Genomic DNA, 7160 nt, shown 5'->3' with positions numbered 1-7160 from the left:
TTAGGCACTGGTCGATTAAGTGATTTGCCCAGAATTACAAGATGTGTTGAGCGTCATTGCTGAAACTCGAACCCGGTTCCCCAGATTTTGAGATCAACAGCCCTAGCCCGTTCTGCCACAAACTCCTCCCTCTTAGATCAGGAATAAAAGAATAAAAAATGTTACTTGTTTGAAACAACTTTTGTATTGCGGAGGGGTCTGGCAGCAAGAGGCAGCTGGCATGCACTCCTAATACATTTAAAAAAAAGCATAAATCACAGTGAGGGGTACAGGAGCTGGTCGGGGGGACAACACGGTGTGGGTGATGGTTGAGGGAGTGATGGGGGTGCACAAAAGCGTTTATGCAATGGGAGCAGCCTGGCAGCAAATGCCAGCTGCTGGGTTCTCCTAAAAAAAAAAAAAACACTTAGTATAAGGAGAAACAATGGGTGGGGCAGGTTTTGGGTGGAGCAGTACAACACGAGAGAGACCAAGTAAGCAAAAGCGCTCACATGGAGTGCTTAATGAAAAAGAAAAATGTCGTTCCATAAATGTAAGCAGTGACATGAGACACGTCAGGCCATCAGAATGATGACAAACAGGCTAAGCTCCAGGGGAGGGCTATAGACAGGAAGAGGAAGGCAAGCAAATGAAAAAGAAGCGAGGAAATGACAGTGACAATAAAGCCAACCAACATAGGCAATGGGCGGGTGGCTCTAAGCCCACTATAAGGTTTTGTTATGGTCCACAAGAGGGTTTTGCCTAAACATAGCTAAAAGCTGTCTTCTAGGCTAGACCTAAAAATTGATCAAAATTGCAAGGAAATGAAGGAAAGGTCAGAAGAAAGATGCGAGAATCAGGAAGAGAAGAAGCAAGAGAAAGTGAGAGGCGCGAAACTAAGGATCTTCAGCACTGGTCCAGGAGTCTGAGAATCATGTAAGAGTTTCATGATAATGACTTTCATACATTCAGCATAGGTGGTGTTCTGAAAATCTGATATGGATCTGATCCTCCTGGACATACGCTTGGAGTTATAAAACAGAAAGAGAAAGAGTGAGAAAGAGAGCATGTGTGGGGGAGAGGAGGAGAGGGATGAGAAAGGAAGCCATGCGAGAAGGAGAGATCTACATGACAAGGAAGACGAGTGAGACTAGAGAGAAACAAAAATCAGACATGTGGAAATGTCAAAAACCCGATTCACTTAAGCTTTTTTTTTTATTTAAGACGAATGAAAATCACAATCCTGCAGATGGGTCTTGAAGACGTCATCTCTCCTCCACTGAAGCCATCAGCCTGCTAGAGCTGAGCAGCACTGGTATTATTTTTCCTGTATCACTTCTGACCTGGGGGCCTGTGAGGACTGTAATCCGCAGCAGCTGCTTCTGAGACCCCGCCCTCGCTTCACTCTGGCTCTCTCTAGCTTCGCGTGCAGCTTCCTTGTTGTGGCCCATCCTGGCTGGAACCTCAAAGCCCTAAGCCTCCAACCACCTATGCTATAAGCACCTCTACTAGATGTACAGGCTGTGGAGGTTCTTTCATCCTCTCTCCTCTCTTGCTAGGTCTGGACCAGAGACGGCTTTAGCTATATCGCCAGCCTCGTGTTTTCTAAAGAATTCATGATAGAAATACAAACATAGGTGAACAGGCTTTCAATGGACCTTCTCCATCTATTGGTCTGTTCAAGTATCATTCACATTTTGCATCGTCCCACCACAACATGGGGCAATGAGTCGTCCACCTTAACCCATTGGATTTCTTGGACTGTGAGTGATAGCGTTTAACCTAATCACATGTGCACATCCACTTGAAATAGAGTGCAATACAGTGCCACGTTTGGTGGCCCTGGCCTGCTGGACCACTCCTTTATTATTGTCTGGGCTGAAGACTGATGCAAAGTGGCATCCTTCACTATGGGACCAGACAACTTCTGCCAACAGGAACAGGTGGTAGCTGCAATCCTAGGGTGAGTGATGCCCTTAAATGGAGATATACGGTCTAGACTGTGACATCCAATGACTCTGTGGGAACCAAAGTAGTACCGGGTCTCATTAAGATGGTCGAGACGGAACTTGCAAGACTGAGCTTGCAGTACGGCAACCCACAGAGTGGAAACTCGCCAGAAGTAAATCTTGAAGTGAAGACTCAAGAAGAAACAGGAAGAAAAAAGAATTTGAGAAGGACTGGAATGCCTAACAGGTGACAAGTAGCACTTTACAAATCTACTGATTGATTGACTGAAATAACTCATTGAAATGGGGAGACATTGGACAAAAGGATGGATGCAAAATATAGTCTATGGGAGCCTTAGATGAACTGGAGTTGATTGCTCTGATGAGAATAAAGAAATGTGATGCTGCGCCAAGGAGAGACTGCTGTGAAGCACCAAACTGGGTATGACAGCTTGGCATGGGTCTTGCAAGGACTAGTGGCAGAGCAGAGAACGTAACAGAGCTGCCCAAGATCCCATGGGGAGTCTCAAGAGAAAAGCGATCCAACGGGAAAGCTCTGTACAAGGTAAAAGAATGTCTAAGCTCATAAAGAACAAGTACTCAAGAGGCAATTCAATACTCAGAATAACTAACATTCAGAGAATGCAATACGCACAGATAAGATTAACCCCTCCCATGCTCATGACAGAGCCGCTCCGCCATGAGCATCGGCTGAGCTGTGCTCATGACGGAGCGGTTCCGTCATGGCCCTGCCGCCGCGCCTGCGCAGTGCTGATTTCGCGCCTGCGCGGCGCGTTCTATTGAGCGGGCGGGGCCATGACGGAACCGCTCCGTCATGAGCACAGCGCAACCGCGGCTCGTGACGGAGCTGCTCCGTCACGAGCATGCGAGCGCCGCTCGGCCCCCCCCCAGCGCTGCGGCGGAATTGCCGCCGCAGCGAAGGGGTTATTAGTAAAGGGGGTGAAGGGTAAAGCACTCAAGGACTCTGCACAATAAGACTAAAGCTCTGTAAGTTCCTCATCCAAAACTGCTGATACAGATACTAAATGCAAATATCCACCAATAGGATAAACATGCAAAGGCCAGGTCAGTAGAGCTGGTGACTTGGTGATGTTATAAATGTAACATAAAGATAATATGCACATTGGATAAGAAATACTACCAATGTCAACAGCTGTGCCCAAAAATCATGGTGATGACACAGGGCGGTAACAGCGAAGGTGGAGAGCTTATGCACAGCCACAATAGACAAGTAGCTAGAGACAGTGGCGGGTGGTGACCCTTAACACTGGAAGGGCCTAGAGAGGCCCGAGAGACAAACTCAGGGATGCCAAAAAATGAATAAAACAAAAAAACTTACCTGGAGCAGGCTGACTCGACGCTCCAGCAGGCACAGGAGGCCTATGCCTGCTCTCCACCCAGCTGTGTGACACAACTAGGTGGAGAGGTTTACACTGCGCAAGTCAGACGGGCCAACGCAAGACAGCCGACCAAAGTTACTTGCGCAGTGTAAACTGGTGGAGTAAGCACCACTCGCCTGCTGCCAGTCAGCAGCAATGCCCCGCCCCCAAACTCTGCTCGAGCTGGGAGCAGTGAAGTATAAAACGGTAATTCATTTTATTACTGTTTTATTTTTCACCTTTGCTGTGCTGGCAGCAGGGGGGCGATGCTACTCCACCCTATTTGGGGGGATGCCTCTGGCTAGAAAAGAATGGCTTAACCCCTTGGCCGTGGCAGTAATTCCGCCGCGGCGCTAGGGGGGAGGGGGGGCCGCGCAGCGCCACCATGCTCGTGACGGAACCACTCCGTCACGAGCCGCGGTGGCGCTGTGCTTGTGACGGAATTGTTCCGTCACGGCCCGCCCGCCTAATAGAACCCTCAGTGCAGGCGCAAAAACAGCACCGCGCAGGTGCGGCGGCCGGGCCGTGACGGAACCATTCCGTCACCAGCACAGCACCACCGTGGCTCGTGACGGAATGGTTCCGTCGTGAGCATGCAAGGGGTTAAGAAGATCAAAGGGAAAATATAGGTAACACTTAGCAGAAAGCAAGCAAAAAATTCACACTAGTAAATTGTAAGCTAAGGCAGCAGGGCCATGAAGGTGGCACACTGGAATATGGAACTAGGGAAGAGGGAATGGAAAGCACCGATGGGAAAAGGGTAACTACTGAAATACTGCAAGTTCAAGAAACAAAGATGCTCAAAATAATGCCAGCTCAGGAAACAAGGACTCTGCAAGTTCAATGAAAAAGGATTTTGCTTTATCCCAGAAAATCAGAAATCTTCTGGAAACAGAGGGACAGCCAAAGCAGGAAAGCTTCATCAATGACCAACTTTGGAATGAGGATTAAAGGAGCACAAAATATGCTCCCATGCCCCAGGTGTGATCCTGCTAGCACATGCCAGCCACACATGTGCTGATTCCTCCAGGTGTTTTTGGCCTGCAAAGTTGGAAACTAAGCAGTGAGCAGAGAATTCCAGGAATCAGAGGCTTAGCTGAAACAAAACCCAGCAAGGATCTGCAGTGTGAGTTAAATCCAGATCACTTTCCCAGAAGCTGTAATTCAGTATTGATATGCGTCACAAGGTCAAGGGTTCTGAAAAATGCTGTCTTTGTAAGAAATAGCATGCTAGTTATCACAAAACCTAACATGAAATGAAAGGGAATTGTAGAATATTATAAGAAGGTGGAAGGCATGATATAGATATAACAGACGGTCTGGATGCATAGTTGAACAAAGCACAGATGCACAGGTGATGGCTGCATGTTGACGAGGCGTTGCGGTACGGATTCGGGCACTGAATGGGGGATACCAATACCCCCCATTTTTGTAATGGATTAATTTCAAGAGCCTGAAGATTTGGTGTAGGACTGTGAATATAACTGATTGATTGATGGGGTGAAACTCATATTACGTAGTTCATGGAACATGAAAAGCAATACTGAATGAGAAATATAAGCCCTGACGAAGTTCAATAGATTTTGAACGAAACATGTTGGCTGGATGTTGGGTTACTGGACATTTTTGTACTAAAGTGGAATTAAATAAAGGAATTTTTTTTTTTCTACAAACAAATTTGAGGACTAATTGACTCTTGTATTTTTGGGTGCACCACTTCACTTTGTTATGGAATGCACAGCCCCCCACAGGTATGCCTCCTGGCTGGGAGCAAACCGGCATATCACTCCTTCTATAATGTACCTGCATCTTATATTAAAACAATTTGCATTCTGGGGCTTGTAGGTCCATCACATCAAATGAGATGGCGACACTGGAAGCGTGAGTATATAAAGTGCTGCTGGCTGAAAAAAAAAGGGCACAGTGTAGGTATCATCACCCATGGCATGGGGCAAGCTGGCCCTTAAACTGTCTTATCTTGGGGTGGAGAGGGAGCTAAAGCTACCTTTCGAATTCCTTCCAGTCCACCACCTCCCCCCACCTCCTCCTCTCCTCCCCACACACACTCTCCATCATCTAGAAAGAAACAGATATTGGCGAAAAATCCCATTGCTTCTGAAACCCCTCTAAAGTCACTGACACTGCATTAAATTATGGAAAATGCACTGGATGTGGTGAAGTCATGTAAACTATCCAGAGACGCTCTACTCCATGGGCCTCGCTGGAATTAATTTCCCAATTTAACGCTGTCACAGAGATAGTCTATAGAGAAATATCGCGCGCACACCCGAGTTTACACAAGGAAGCTGCTTTGTGTATCACGAGGGAGGCCAGATGAGCCGGGCCAGGTATGGATGAGGGCGGATCTGATTAACTTCCTCTCGACTCCGAAATGAACTGGAACCTGTCAATAGGTCACGAGAGAGGTCGCTCATTAATAAACATGTGCCGGTGGCGCGTCAGCTCCACTAATGCATGTGATGGATGCGTTTCCAGTCAGGGAGGAGCACGCGAATCTTCGGCAACACCTGTAGTATGAAGGGTTACTGGAAGGCCCGTCTTCCTCGGAGGGGGCGCCATCTTTCCCAGGGGATCACCCCAAGGCAAGATGGCTGCCTGCAGGCCCCAATCTGTTTAACAGTCGATCTCTGTACTCAAGTGATAGAAATCTCAAGGCGAGGGTGTGAATGTAGTCACTGTCCCATCCCCCCGCCCCACGTTGGTAATTCCAGAGGTGTGGAAAATCTAAGCAATAACAACTTGAAACTGGGGGACCTCTTACAGAACGAGGAACTAGGGAAACCAGCAAACTGGGTTCTATTCCACTAGAAATTCCTTATTTTACCACACATTTTCCCACAGGGAGTTCCTTGTGCGAAAATAAACACTTTTGCAGAAACACTGCAGATTTCATTGTTCTGATGAATCTGGTAACTGCTGTTACTGGCCCGATCAGAATTAAGAAGCCAGTCATAGAGAGGGCCTAAGTGATAGTGCACTCAAGCAAGGATGACTCTCCTTTTATTAAAGGGGAATGCTAGATTTATTGGGACTACATTTATGTGTAGTTCCAGATATTTTATAGGTTGCAAGAATCCCATTATTATATTTTCTCAGTTAAATCTCAGAATGATGCTTTCTTGCTGAGAATTCCTGTACCAAGCAGCTCTTCGCGGAGTAAACTGATATAAAGTCCTTACGCACACCAGCTTTCATATGTAGATTTTTTCTTTTGCGTGGAAACCTGTTAGATCCCCTTCCAGTACATACACAACTTAAAATGCTGACAACTTTGGGCCCTATTATCAAGAGCGGCGTTAAAATTATCGCCGGTTTAGCAGCAGAAAACTGGTGCTAAATCTGTGATAATGGACTTGATAATATGCCCTGGAGAATTCCAATAGAACAGCAGCGGTCGGTGGTGGGAGTAGCTGCCGGGTGGTAACGTGGGGAGGGGGAGGGGCAGGGTTGGGGTAGTAATCTATGGATTACGGAGGATTACAGGTAACTAAACATATAATAAATCAAACGAATTTCGTTATGTGCACTGCATCGCATTTGGGGATGCAGTGCGCACAACACAATTTGTTTTATTTATTTATATGTTTACTTACCTGTAATCCTCCAAAATCCATAGATTACTACCCCCCACCTTGCCCCTCCCCACGTCACCGCCCGGCAGCTACTCCCACCACCGACCGCCACCGCAATAGAAGCCCATGTTCACACCAGAACATGGACTTCTATTGGAATTCTCAAAGGCATATTATCAAGCCTATTATTGCAGTTTTAGCGGCAGTTTTCTGCTGCTAAACCGGTGATAATTTTTAAC

The sequence above is a fragment of the Lissotriton vulgaris genome, chromosome 10, assembly GCF_964263255.1.
Source record: "Lissotriton vulgaris chromosome 10, aLisVul1.2, whole genome shotgun sequence".
Lineage (NCBI taxonomy): Eukaryota > Metazoa > Chordata > Amphibia > Caudata > Salamandridae > Lissotriton > Lissotriton vulgaris.
Note: the sequence above shows the minus strand (reverse complement) of the source record.